The 14,720-nt window shown below is 45.7% G+C and overlaps 1 non-coding gene across 1 annotated transcript; it reads left to right on the forward strand.

Moving 5' to 3' along the window:
* The first annotated feature begins 5,353 nt into the window (after nt 1-5,353).
* LOC119451156 (U2 spliceosomal RNA) lies at nt 5,354-5,542 on the forward strand. Its single transcript, XR_005191697.1, has one exon. It is a non-coding gene; the product is annotated as a U2 spliceosomal RNA (small nuclear RNA).
* Nucleotides 5,543-14,720: the final 9,178 nt, after the last annotated feature.

Here is a 14,720-nt window from a genome sequence, read left to right on the forward strand (position 1 = left end):
TCGTAGCCGTGGTAGACGCACTGGCTGCCGGCGCGCGCTCGCTGTGCAGTCGCCGTCTGACACTGCGCTGGAGCCGCTGCGCTTCTGACTGGCGTTTGCCAGTGTGGTATAGCCATGGAGAAGGAGAGCGCAAATGCTGCTCAACAGCGCAGAAGAACGGAGAAGCTTGACTCATAAGAATAATCTTATCTTAAGAATAATCTTAAGAATAAGCTAAGAATAATCAGCTGAACCTTTGCTAACGCTACGTATATCCTGGCATAGCCGAACTAAGCCACTGCAACTTTTTTCTCTCTGGAAAGTTTGAAAGTGCTCGGCAGAAGATTACTCGTTGCTGGTGGCGCTCGCACATTTCTACTCGCTATAATGACGTAGCTGCTGCTGGCATTTGCAATTATAAAGCACCAGCAGAATGAGACCCGCATATTCAAGGGTTCTCCTTAAAAGTGTACCGCACTTTTCATTCACCTGGGTGCTCTATGGGTTACGTTTTTTGGATAAGCACTTCGAAAGCGTGCTTCTCATATCCGCTTCTAGAAGGTAATTTTGCGCTCATCTTACGCTCGTCACACTCTCAGTGAAGCATGTATTTTTCAATTTCGTCCTGCAAAAGGCTGTCTATATTTCGGAGTGCGACTTTCTATATTAATGGAGCAGTAATGCAGGGCAACCGACCGGTCGCTGAAAATTTCATTCATATTGCGGGGTGTCTATATTAACGGGGTCCACATTAACCAGACATCAGCGTATATGGAATATTCTGTTAGCTTTAGAACGAAGCGCCCTTTCCTTATCGTACCTTGGTTCAAAACGGCGCACTGCATTGTGAAAGGCGCGCAAATATTTCTCGCAAATGTACTTGATGGGAGGGCAACCAACCGTCTTGCTTTGGAGGAGGCTACAAAGACATTATGAAGCATCTGATTTATTACTCATTTTTCTTTTATTTATTTATTTATTTTTGCAAGTAGTGCTCATGCAACTTTTGAATCCGATAAAAATTCAGTTCATGCACTTTTTATCATTCACTATCCACTTTCTTCCGTTTCCATCTCCAACGCTTATCTGATCCCCTCTCCATTCATTATCGAGTACTCCTAAGCCCTTACTGTTCAAGTTTCTGTCACAGGTATAGCTGCTTCCAATCTTCTTCCACCTTTCTATTCCCATTTGCCCTTCTCCAGCATACGGTAGCCAACCAAACGGTTCTCTGGTTAACACTCCTGCTTTCTCCCTTTCTTTTCTCATCTACCTCTCTCTTACAGACCTTATAGCCAACTGCGGGTAGTTTATGCAGTGTGAAATACCATACTTCCAGCTTGCACGCATAATGATGATACTAGACATCGGTCAAAATGCATCGTTAATTTCGGTCGTGTGGATATGTTAGTTTTTTCTCAATACGAGGTAATAGCGGATCTCTTTTGTTTCTGTACACATGCTGCATTTGTCAGACTGCACGCGTCACATTTGCATGCGGCCGCCTGCGCACATTGCCACCTGTTTGGCGCGCGATAAGAGTCAAGAAACAAAAGAGGACCAAGTGAAGTTCTTTTTGCCTGGCCTTCCTGAGCGCGGGAGTTTTCACTGCCGACAGGGAGCAGCTGAGGAAGATCAAAGCGGGAGAAACGGGGACGCGTTTGTCCCCTGCGTCACTAGCCTCTCCCGCGATGACGCAAGTTCCTCGCCGGCGCCTTGCCTCCCTCGTCAGAACGAGGGACGAAAGCTGCGAGAGCGGAGGAAGCGGGGGAGGGAAAGTTCAGCGGCAGAGAAGTGCGTGGATCGGTCCCCAGATGGCGCCAAGCGTTCCTGAGACCGGAAGCAGCGCGGAGCGGTGACGTCAACGAAACGGGGGTGTGGCGATCGCTCCGCCGCCGCCGTCGCTTCCTCCTCTCCCACCCAGACCCACGACGGGCGGTGGGTTCGAGGCACCGGGCCCGGCGGTGGGGCGGCAGCCGTTTTTTTTTTTTGCGCGGCAAACCTCGAGGCGCGAACAAGCATCGCCATTCCGCCCTGCTGCTGCAGCCGCTGACGACGGTGGTAGTCCGTCGTCGCCGCGCTGTCTTCTTTCGCTGTCGAGCAGCAGCAAGCAACCACCGGCGAAGCGCGTGGCGGAAGTGACGCGTGCAGTGTAGCAGGGCAAGAAAAGAAAGGCGCTGACATCACGTCCGCTCGTGCAGCCTCTTTGCCCCGGAAGTTCCAATTCTCTCTCCCCGTGGCTGAGACTTCAACTTCGCTCCTCGAAGCCCGCTACAGCCAGCACTGGATTAAGTTGTAACGCTTAAGTGTCTTGTCTCCGGCCTGTCTTGATATGTGCTTCCGCCAGAAGCAAGCACGGTCGGGAAGCATTCAACTGCGTGCACTGTCGTCGTTCGGAATCGTCGACCGCTGTGGAATTGCGAGGTAAGCGGAATTTTTTCCCTTTCCATGGGATGCGTCAACACGGTTCTGTATCTCTCGTGCGGCGGTAATTCAAGTGTCAGGATGTACGGTTAGCACTTGATCATCCGGTTGATATGTCAGAACTAGCATGCGGTCAAAGCGTTGAAATTGCGTCTTCTGCTAACGGATGCGTATCAGCAGTGCATTGGTGCACTGTTTACCCTTGCTCTCGCATTCAAGTAATCCTTCTAGAGTGTGCTTCTATAATGACATTTTCTTTTAAGCACTATTCTATACAAAACTGAAGACAATGCTGCTAGGCAGCCAAGCGTGTGCATGCCTCCGGATTTATGATTGCACGGCTACTGCGCATGACGTTTTTCCATCCTATCGGAGTCATGCACTATTTGCAACAAGTGTTAGGTAGTGCGCCTGTACCTTTATGGGCTCAAGTCGACAACAACATCAAATTGTTACTTTGCTGTGCCGCAGCTTCGAGCATCTATTTAAACAAACAGCCAGGGAAAGTCAACCACAATCTGTATCCATGATGCCACATCTGCGAATACATGTCGATGATTTCTTACATGCAGCGCCTGCTTTACTCATGCAAATAGTTTTGAAATGAACTGGTGATCTTATATTACATTTAGTGCGCTTCAGTCTTTCCACTTAGTTTGCTGCTGTCATTTTATCAAAGAGAAAATTATTTACATATCACTGTTTTACGTGCCAAAACCGCGATATGATTCTGAGGCACGCCGTAGTGCAGGTCTCCGGATCGATTTAGCCACCTGGGTGTGCCTAACGTGCACCTAAATTTAAGTGCACTGGCGTTTCTTGCATTTCGTTCCCATCGCAATGTGTCCGCTGCCGCTGAAATCAAACCCACGATGTCATTTTATCAAACACAGCAGCAGAGATCACCTGTGAGCATGCTGTGTTTGCTGTAACAGTTCTTTGTTATACAAGTTCAGCTTTCGTTGTATTCATTGGAGGGCATAACTTCACAAGCGTTCGTTGCGTCTACAAAGAAACATTTTATGCCATCGTCTTCGCCTGTCTTTTCCCTGAATTTACGAATTCATATTTTTGTTATTTGTCTAATTACCATTGTACCACTATGTCACTTGATCACAGTAGGAAATAAGATCACAAATTAAAATAATCATCAAGAAAACAAAATATGGCTATAACTGAGAATACAGCGGGACTAAACAAAAATAAAACACCACCAGCGCAATTTCGAACGTGCTATTTCCTATTCTGTGCCTTTGATGTGCGCTGAGACTTTGATGCAACTCGATAAATTTGAGGTGCTAGCTTCCACTTGCTCGGTGTTTATTACAACGCTTTGCAGTGTAAACATGCTGTGGCAGCGTTATATTAATGTTGGCTTAACATTTCACGAGAAATTCTCAAATTCAGAAATCGTTTTACCTTCGGACGCATGCTGGCTTAAACTCCACGCACTTCGTCTAAAATGGTCGAGATATTTTCTACAGTTAGTAAGCTCTACACAAGTGAATTATGGCTTTGCATTTCAGCGAAATCTTTCTATCGCCATCACCACGTGCAAATACAGAAAAGGGAAAGGAATAAAGCACCCATCTTGCTATAGCACCTAGGCCGTCGTAAAAAATGTAAGCTGTGCATTTGTAAACAAAATAAAAATAAAGTGGTAAGATCAGTATTTTTTTATGCGGGAACCACAAACTTCGATTATTCAATGAACTAAAAAGGTAGGTGACAAGAAATGTTCAAACAGAAAAGATTGAAAAATAAAAACGAACGAATGAGAAGTGACGCGAGGAGCAAGCGATCTTCTCTGGCGCGCGTTACGTAAGAGCGGAATCGATAACCCAGGGCGTTCCCGGAACGGCCGGATCCGAGTACTTTAAAGAGTGCAACGCGATGCGGCTTGCCCGCGGACGTGAGGGCCACTACGTGGTGGATGCAGAAAGGAAACTCACAGACATACATGTACGTATAGACATACGTAACTCACAGACATACGCACACGCTTCGACGATTAGACTCCACCTTGCGTCCTGCGTTGACATTTGCATTTGTACTTAGGGTCTTCTTTATCGCCTGATACGTTTGTCTTTTCCATCCTGCTCATTCTTCTTTCTTCTCTTTCTCTTTGCTCTCTCGTTGGTTCCTCCCGCCGCTCCCCCGCGAAGCACTGAATAATAGATGTCTCCGAAGAAACCGAATCAGTCCGTGTCGTGCTTTAAGTTCCCCTGTGACAAAATGTTTCGCGGCTTCCTAGATAACGTTCGGGAAGGGAAAGACTGGCACTGCGCTTTGTATCTGTCGTCGCCGTTTTCCTTTCTTCTTCTTTTTTCCTCGTCGTTGAATTGCTGTGAGCATGATTCAGAGCACACGTCTTCGAAGCTTCGGCCGCTTCACAAAAGGAACAGAAGTATCTACATGCCGGAAAAGGAAAGTGGAAAAGATTCTAGAATTGCATCGTTTCCTTTTTTTTTTTTTGTCCTTTCAATTTATTTTCAAACCTGCTTTCGTACTATTCCGTGATCTTTTTCGTTTTCCTTTCCTTTTTTTTTTACTTAAAATGTGCACTCGCAAAAAAAAAATTAATGCCGTTGCACTCTGTGAAGGTGGACGACCAGTGAAGTTGTGTATGCGGTGATTGACATTGCTCCGGGGAAACGTTCCGAGTTTGCGGGATCGGGGCCGCATGGACGGTTCGCATTTCTTTCCGCCTCGCGGTCCTGGCAGGCAGCATGCTTACGCTTGGCGTCCCCGGCCCGCTCATCGTCGGTGGTCTCCTTCCGCCGCGGCCGTGCCCATTCCCTTTTCTGTTAACGACGTCGTTCTTGGTAGGCACGCTGTTCTTCTTCACACCGTACAACACGTGGCCTATACCATTTCCCAGTCAGAGCAGAACTGAGGAAATGAACCTCATGACGTCAGGAGACAGAAGCCACTCACATGGGTAGGTACTATAGTTTGAATACGCGGGATGGCGTAAACGTGTATGACGCGGGTCAAAGTGAAGTATCTGTTCTTATCAGCTGAATATCTGATACGGGTTATATTTGGAGCCAAGATGTTAAACTTATTTTGCAAGTTGGCAGACCTGCGCCGCGGGTCGGCCCGGTATTGTACTATCTTCGGGATCGGCTCACGGGGAAAATTTTTGGGGCGATGCAACTCGATAGACGGACGCAAAAATTTTCATAACCTAGCCATATAGAGCCTCGCTGTAAAAAAGAAAAAAAAATAACTGGTCTGACGTTTTACGTGCCCGAACCACCATCTGATTATGAGGCCCGCCGAAGGTGGAGACCCCGTATTAATTTTGACCACCTGGGGTTTTCTAACGTGTGTTTCAATCTACGTACAGAAGCGTTCTTTCATTTCGCCCCCATTGAAATGTGATCGCCCTAGCCGGGATGGAATCCGCGACCTCGAGCTCAGCAGTGCTACACCATAGCCACAATTTGTGAGCTCACCAAACCATAGCATTCGCAGCATCTCTTAGTTTACGGTGCCAAGTGAATGTTGGATAATGCGTGGTTCGCTATAGCGTAAAATTATCGAGGCTGAGATGGCTGACCGGAAAGGCCACTAAAAATGTTCTTTGGAACCTGTGCTGGAACTGTAGAATTTCAACAGCCTGCAGTCAGCGTTGTATGTGAGCTCAATAACCGTTTTATTTCTCAGACCTCGCCGGTTCATGCTCCAATTTAACATTTCTGACTATTTTGGGCACTTTTACTGCATTTTCGTCCTAGTTCCTTTCGATTCTCATTGAATTTCAGTAAAATTTGCAGTCTCGTCTCATTTCTATCCGCGTTCCATAGACAAAAGCTATTCAGGACATGATCTAATTTTCGGCATGGTCAACGCAGATTAAGGCACCAAATCGGCTTCTACATAATGCCGCGGGAGCTATTATGTCAGTTCATTGTAAATCAATGAGTAGGACTTTACCTTCTTTAAACGCTGAGCTCTTTTTTTTTTCTTTTTTTTAAGGCCATGGACCCTACTGATTTTTTTAATCGACTCAAGAAAAAGGTGAATCGAATTCAGTGCTAATTAGGTAGACTAACTTCCAGTGCAATTGCTCAAGACGAGTGTTCCTCCTTAAGAAAGGCCTGAATCTACTCTTTTTGCTTGGAACCAGCCTCAGATGACTGCCGGTTACCGGGCTGTGAAGATACGAATGTCCAAAATGAGGCGCTGCACTTAGCGCTCGAGAATGTCTAACCTCGTCAGACACGTAGTGTAAAAAAGATACCCAAATCAGCCCACTGCTACCACCCTCGCGGCAACCACTCGGTCATAAGCTGCAGTCCAGTGACTTTCAGCTTACGGAGCCTAGCAAGCGAACCCCGTTATTTGGTCCATGCGCGGTGTACCACGATAGAGGCATCGAGAAGCTTCGGTGGACAACGTGGTGCTCTCAAAAGGAAAGAGAAAAAAAAACAAGCAGGGACAGCGCTGTCGTTCTGCACTGCTCCGACTGCAGAGATCGAAGAGATGTGCGCCGTCGTGCTGCTCTCTTTTAATAAAGCACGCCAGCCAACTCGCTGCGCTGCGTGCTGTCTACACAATAGAGAACAGACGGCGGCTGGATGCGAGAAAAGAATGTAAACTATGCCGTACCGACCAGTCTGTCCTCTTTATTATTTTTCCCCCTATCCCTTTAGCTGTTTTCGGTGTCTCGTCTTCGTCGTGTTCCTGGCTACCCTTTCAAGGCAGCCGGCCGACCCGCCATTTTGGGTCAAAACAAGCAATCAGTGGCGCGCGCCCTTATAACACGCCTCCCGAAATAGGCCGCCTCGGCTTGCGCTGCAAACGTCAGCGTGTACGGCGCGCCCGGATTGTCTGCAGCAGGGAACGGCGTGCTTCGGCGCACGCAAACTCTGTCGGCAGTGCTGCGTGCGCGCGGTTTGTTAACAAAAGATCAAACGACGGTCGCGGACAAGCAGTACAGCAGATACGTCGCAAATGGGAGGTGCACGATGTTCTGTAGCTGACTCGGAGAAAAAAGAGGGGGCTGTGTACTTATCGGGAGAAAGCAAAGTGTGCGTGACTGGGAGTGGTGCGTGCGAGTAAGAGTCAGTGACCTTAAAGGCTGCGTGGTATATATATATATATATATATATATATATATATATATATATATATATATCAGGAGCTCGACAATAGCATGAGTAAGCAACTTCACATGAAGCCGACAGACACGGTAACCAAGCGAGACATGACAGCAATGAAACCATTCAAATAAAGTGCATGCGAAATGCAGAGAGAAGTTGCATTTTTGCTGCTCATCACGTTTTTGTTGGGCATTGGAAAGGGAGACGCCGATGGAAGTCGAACCCGCAGCCTTCGCATAACGGTTGCGCTGCTATAATAACGAGCTTTTGGCAGCGGCTGTCCTGCTCATTCGATTTCGTTGTTGCGTTCGTTCAATGTGTTCATGAATCCAATGCTTTTCATTTAACAAAATAAAGAAGTCGAGCTCAGTTAACATTAGAAAAGATTGGTGCATTTCTTTGCATGCTGTAGTTTTGTGCTGTTCCATGAGGAACCTCAAGACTTGTCTGAGTCAAAATCTCATTTGTCATTTTATCCATGTCACAACGCTCTATGATTTCTGTTCTTCGTTACTTGTTTCTTGCTCGTACTCATTGATTTCTTCATTCTGTGGCTCATATAGGCCTCCGTACACGGGGCTCACTTGATCCATGCTTATTCCGATTTTCGCCGTTATAATTATGAGCGATAGCCACTCCCAAACAGCATTCTCACGAAAATCTACTCCAAGAATTAAAAAAACAAGTGTAGCCACCGATTTATTTCATAGTAATAAGAGATTTGCTGGCGTACATAAATGAAGCCATCACATATTTATGTTGCAGAAAGCTTGTTTCTCGAAAATAACTGAAAAAGTACAGCTAGAAGAGACGGCATCGGCACTGTGCCGACACAGCGGCGATGCTTTGCGTGTTACAAGGAGCCCATTTACTTATCTACGGCAAGAAAATAATTATCTGCTCGCAACAAATTGCAACAAAAATTGCAGAACAGCACATGTCATAGAATTGCAATTGTAGAACGCAACTCTAATGACAGACTACAAGGGATGAAGAGAATGCTGGAGGACAAGAACTGCATTTATTCGGCATAGAATACCTGGAACTGACTGCGCTATTATCGAGTGTCAGGGCACTTACGAACTTATCTGCTAATGATCACAGATCCTTTCGTAAAGATCTCATAGCTTAAAAAAAATTACGTCATATGTAAGAACAGTAGCAATAAAAGAAATATGTCGTATGAAAAAAAAAGAAAAAAAAAGGTGCCTATAACCAAATTTCAGTTGGTGCTAGAATGGTGCTACCACGATGAGTGCATTTGACGGGGGGGAAACGCAGACGATAACGTAGCTCGAGAGTTTTAATGACGGCGCAGATAACGCAGATCTCGAACGGCGCTGTTGCTGGCAGGGATTTAAAAAAAGAAGAAGAAAACGAAAGAATGTATAGATGAATGAGAAACACTGGGGAGAGTGCAGATGACTGCTGCAAGAGTAAGTTAAAAACCGGAGCTGATAAAGTAGCCGCTGAGTGTGACATTATAAAAGATAAAATAGAAAGACAGCGTTCGGCAGGGCCAGCGATAAGGCCAAGAGATGGTGCACAAAAGATGAAGAGCCGGCGAAAGACAAAGTGAATCCGTGTGCCGCACTTGATCGCTTAAAGCGGCCGGGCTTCGTCGGACGGGTTCGTCGTGATTTAATTAGGCCCCTGTCGAACCTGGGAGGAGGGGTGGACGGTTGGGACTGAGGGGAGGGTTGGGTACGAGATGTGTATATACACTAGGGAGAGCGCTCTGGAAGATATCTCGGAGAAGGAGCCGAGAGAAATGATGACGCCGAAGGAGGGAAAGGGCTTCTTAGCCGTAGAAATTTGCGCTTAAAAATTCGGGGCTACGGGCAACGGCAGCCCCGTGAGCTCTGTATTATTTGGATCGTCCCGAAATGTGCTCGAAGTAGAGCACGGAAAAGTCTTTTATACGCACGTTCTCTTCCGTTCGTTCGCGTTTCTTTTCTTCTTTGTCCTTCTCTCTCCGCCGCTCTTCCCTCCTTTGCCGTTAAAATGTTTGCCAAAATCGTTAACCCAGCCTGCTTTTGTTTGAACACTCTCCCTTGGCGGGAGATGCTTTGCTTTGAGATATACGTTGTGTTACTCTTTCTTTCTTTCAGTCTTTGTTCCTTGCTTTGCTTTTAGTTTGTGTGTCCAGTGATTCTGAAGAATCACGCGTGTGCGCTGACTTGGAGATTTCGGCCCAGCCTTTATTTTGTCATAAATCGAACGCGATTCTAGACTCGCTCTTTCACGGATTCCCGTGCGTCATCATCGATAGGAAACCAGCCGTGACGTAAGAGAAGCTACTTTACTTCCACGTGACACAAGTTACTACATAGAGTACCCAGCCGTTTGGTAAACAGCAAAAAAAAAAGGGGGGAAAACACTTATTTTCTAAAGAGAGCGAGAGAGAGGGGGGGGGGGGGCAGAGAGAAGCGAAATAAAGGAGCAAGAAAAAGGGATGTTAGCCGGAAGGAAAAATTCGATTTGCTACCCTACAACAATCGACGGAGAAGAAGGAGGCAGAAAGATACGAATAAACCCGAGAGCGACGCACAGAGCAGAAACACACGAACTCAGCCAGCCAAGATCGTCGTGCATGAAAACAGCAGAGGATCACAGCAGCGATAAGCAGTCTCTTGTATCTCTCTTTATTCCACTTTACTCTCGAGGGTGCCTGGCTATTGGAAGTTAAAACAAAAACAAAAAACAAGACGATACAATAATGGTTACTTGTTTTTAACTCAAGCCATGGCCTCTGGGAAGCCATACTGATGTTTAAATAAACAGCGACGCACGGTATTGAGGAGTGACGTTTCAGGATAATTGTAGTGGCGCTGGTTGCCATTAAACAGCATAAGGCGTGATATCAGGTCATACGATGCTCGGTATTACGATCATTTCTCCCTGTGTTGAAAAAAAAAACTATCTTATGAGTTCCTTGCCGTACCGTGTCCTCTGCCTCTTTAAACATCGCACGCACCTCGCTTCCTGAAACGCGAAATAACAGGAGCAGTTTAGAACATTTTTGCGCGTCGCAGTGCACTACTCAGTGTTCTGCAATAGGAATCGCGGAGCGAAAAGGCTACGGCTTGTCTTCACCTTACTGAGTGACTTGTGCTGGTGGAGAAGATGGACGTTATGCAACTAAACACAACGCTACTGTTGATAGTGATAGTGATAGTGATAGGCAAGCATGTGCAGTCTTTTACGTCTGCTAGTGTGCAAAGAACGAAATCTGTCAAGGCCACTTCTCCACAAGTGCATGGACCTATTCCGGGGTTATTGCAATACCGCGCCGAACAGTGGCGGCGCCTTTATTGTCTCATTACAATGCTCACAAATGTTTTGTGATGCTGTTGACGCTTATAAACCAGTTTATGACTTTTCAGAAACCAGTTCGACTGTTTACAGTTTACTTCTGTGTTCGCTTAGGGCTGAAACAGTACCCATTTCTCCGCGTTAGTGCTACGCATGCCTCACATCACGATCCTCCAATGAATATGACCTGTATTGCGTCCCCCTGTAACACACGTGTCACACGGCGCACTTTCGACCACAATCGAGCGCGATCGGGGTAGAATTTCACGATCGCGATTGGCTCTTTTGCACAAGCTGCGGGAGTTCGCTGTTCGCGGTTCATAGTTTTGATCCGGATCGGGCTCGATCGCGATCAAAAGTGGCCATGTGACACTGGTATAAAAGTTGCTCCGAGCCATCTTCAACATCTTAAGCGATCCGCTGCTAGGATCCAGTTCAAACCTGAATTTTCGATCGTTTAGTTTCTGCGAGCTCTTTTATCCGCAAACTTGCGTTCGTGAATCAATGTGCTTCCGGCTTACGTGCCGGCGCATAGTTCGTCAGGCACGACCCTCCCAGCTAGCGCTTCGGTCAGCCCCCCACGCTATTTAGGTTGTAAGCGGCACCCTTGCATATTTGCAAAACGCTATATCAATGGCGGGATTTGTCGTTGACTCGACAATTTAAACACTACCTCCAGATCTTTTCCAGTGAAAGCATCGCTGCGAAAACAAAATGAACGGCACACCGATTAAGACTGAGAGCTGGGCTAGTTTGTTGTAAATCCGGTATTCTAAAAAGAAAGAAAAAAAAAAGGACAGCGCTAAAGATACGGAACACGACCTAGAAGACTTTGACACAAGCGCTGACACGCAACTGAAAACAAATTCCGAAAACAACAAATCCAAAAGCTGAAAAAACAGCAACCAAGTGACTCGACGCAGTTCTTTTTTTTTTTTAATTATACCTGCTATTTCTGGGATAAACTTTCAGTTGCGAGTCAGCGCTTGAGTCATCATCTTGTAAGTCTTTGGTTGTTTTTGTTGTGCTATTTTTAGAAATGCGAATGCCGCATGAGAAAGCAAAGCTAGCAAACGTATAAAAAATGCGTGGGTCTCATGATGTAGTCGATATGCACACTATACTCTACTGAGGCTAGATGATAAGCGAAATGGCACGATTGTGCGATCGTAGGTGTAATGTTGCTGAAGTGGTCGAAAAGATCAAATATAACCAGTCCTGTATCAGCCAGCTTTGTCGTCCACGTCTTGGTGAATCTCAAAGCATCAACAGTACAGTACAGAGTGTGCTGTATAACTCTATTCTCATTGCCCGGCGCCAGAGGTGAGTGGGAACACATAAAAGATACCTGGAACTTTGGTGTGCGCAAATTTAGCCGTTTATCCGTAGGCGCACTACTGTAACCGCTATGTTTTAAGTCGGCCGTTAGTTAATCCGGAACCCTCCACTGCGGTGTGCCTCATAATGAGAACTGGATTTGGCGCGTAAAACCCCAGAAAGAAGTCTGTTAGTCGTCCGCAAAAAATGTGGGCCGACCCTGGTGGTTTGCAGAAAGGGTCCAAGTGCAATGGCACATCCCACTGTAAACTAGCGAAGCTGAGCCTGGTTAAGTCTAGCCAAGCATGGTTGGGACTAGTTAAGCTTAGTCAGTCATCGATAGCCAATCGATAGCTAATCGATAATTTATCAATAATAAACAAATTCCGTGAAGTGTTGGGGATGACTTCGTGCTTAGCCTAGCCCAAATACGTAGCCAATACCCTGTGATAGCCAGTCGATAGTCAATCAATAGCTAATCAATAATCGATCAATAATCAATAAATTCTGGAAAATGCTGGGGATGACTTGGTGGTGCTTAGCCTAGCCCAAATACGTAGTCAATATCTTGCGATAGCCAATCGATAGCCAATCAATAGCTAATCGACAATCAATCAATAATCAATAAATTCCGGAAAATTCTGGGGGTGACTTGGTAGTGCTTAGCCTAGCCCAAAAGCCAGGACTAGCTAGGTGCCCATCAGCTACGCTGTCTCTTTAGCATTGCGCTTAGAAAAGTAGATCAAAGTGTATTAAGGTGGATTGAAATGAATTAAGGTGAATTGAGGTGGATTAAGGTGTATAGCATTGGATAAAAGTGGATTAAGCTTGGTACAAATTAGAGCAAGGTGGATTAACGTGGTGTTTTAAGCTAAGGTGATAACTTGGACATGTCCTCATGTATTCGCATTCAAATCACGTAAGGATACTTAAGTGACTGTCAATTTTTTTATTATTCTGCCCTTATTATTGAAGCGCTTCTTATCGGCAGCGAAGCTGTTGTAGCAGGCGTGAAGCTAATCTGAAGCGCACATTCGCAAAAGCCTGTGTTATTTGTGCTCATTTTGATTTATTTTTTTCGCACCATATTCAAGCTTTAATTTTTCAAACATCCACATAAGAAGCAAATCAGCGGCCTAGAGGCAGTAATCTGATATTGTGAAACTTTTCATTATGCAAACTTATGTACGAAAGCACAGTGGGACTTCGTGATAAGCTTATAAAACAATTTTCGTTGTAACGAAATAAGCCGTAAAAATCCAGTTTCTCAATATTCTCCAATGTCAGTTACTGGATCTCGAGGGAAACATTATTTGCCGACGAAAAAAGCAAAGTCTGAAGTGCTTTCCGGCTGCCACGTCAGCGTGCTCCAGGCGTGACGGTAATTACGGCTTGCATTAAGTGATGGCATTTGCATACTCAAGTGCAGCATCGGTAAGACTGGCACACAGCTTCCGCTAGTACTAAGACCAAAGCGTAACAAATTTCGGGGTAAGGCATAGCCTTCGAAGATTTTCTCGTGGTCTGAATTACCATTTCAAGTTCTCATATTTCGCCTGTTTTGAACGTCGCTCCACAGCGTCACGTTTCATTTGCATAGCCCCTTTTGCTATGCCACGTGACCCTTGCGCAATCTCATGGGGCGCTTCAGATGGCAATAACTTCCAGGTATTTCGCAATCAAAGTGTGAGCGGTGCGATTTGTGTAAATAGCAAAAACTATGGCTCAACTTCAAGTTCTTTTTTTTTTTCGGTCTTGCCTAACCGCCAGATACTGCAGTGCGGTTTTGTTTTCGTACGCATTTTCGTTAACGACAAACATGACTCCTTAACTGTGAAATATTTAAAGGACATAGCTTCGTACGCTACAGCTCAAAGCTTTGTTTTCAGCTCTGCGTGAGTCACTATGACTCGCTGTCACACTTCAATCAGCGTAGTCATAATCTAAATAAGTGTGAGAACTGTATATTGTATTGACGACAGTCGCAAAAATTGGCCTAATCTCACAAAAGCCAACGTACCATTTTGTATACGCATAGTTCGATGCCCCAAAATTCACATTTAAACACGATAAACTTTACAAAAGAGCGTAGTTTCAGTTGTGGTTATTAGGCAAATACTAGATAATTAATTTTTAGACTAATTATGTTAATACTAAACTGTCTTTTGTACGAATGTGCTCTCCTTGGCTTGAAATGATGCTAAACAATATCTTCTCATACTCTTTGACGTGGAATAGTGTTCGGGCTTTCTGTGGCAAATGTTCTTGCTACCACAGTCATCACACTGCTGCATTGGCAGCCATTCCAATAGGGAAGGCAAAAGACCTCGAGAAGGCTACTCCAAGCCGTACCTGACGAAGCAGGGTTGCCTAGCAACGGCATAGTCCGCATACGATGCGAAGGCGCAGCGAAGAGTTCAGGGGGTGCAGACGGTTGCGTTGAAAACATCGCGCGCTTTAGTATGGTCTCTATTTTGCCTGTTGCTCAAGTTGCACATCGCGCGCGTCAATGTAGCACATCGGCTTCACCGATAAGGAATCGCTCCGAGCCCTTCGTGTACTGAGCTGTTGTAC

The sequence above is a fragment of the Dermacentor silvarum genome, chromosome 4 (genome assembly GCF_013339745.2).
Source record: "Dermacentor silvarum isolate Dsil-2018 chromosome 4, BIME_Dsil_1.4, whole genome shotgun sequence".
NCBI lineage: Eukaryota > Metazoa > Arthropoda > Arachnida > Ixodida > Ixodidae > Dermacentor > Dermacentor silvarum.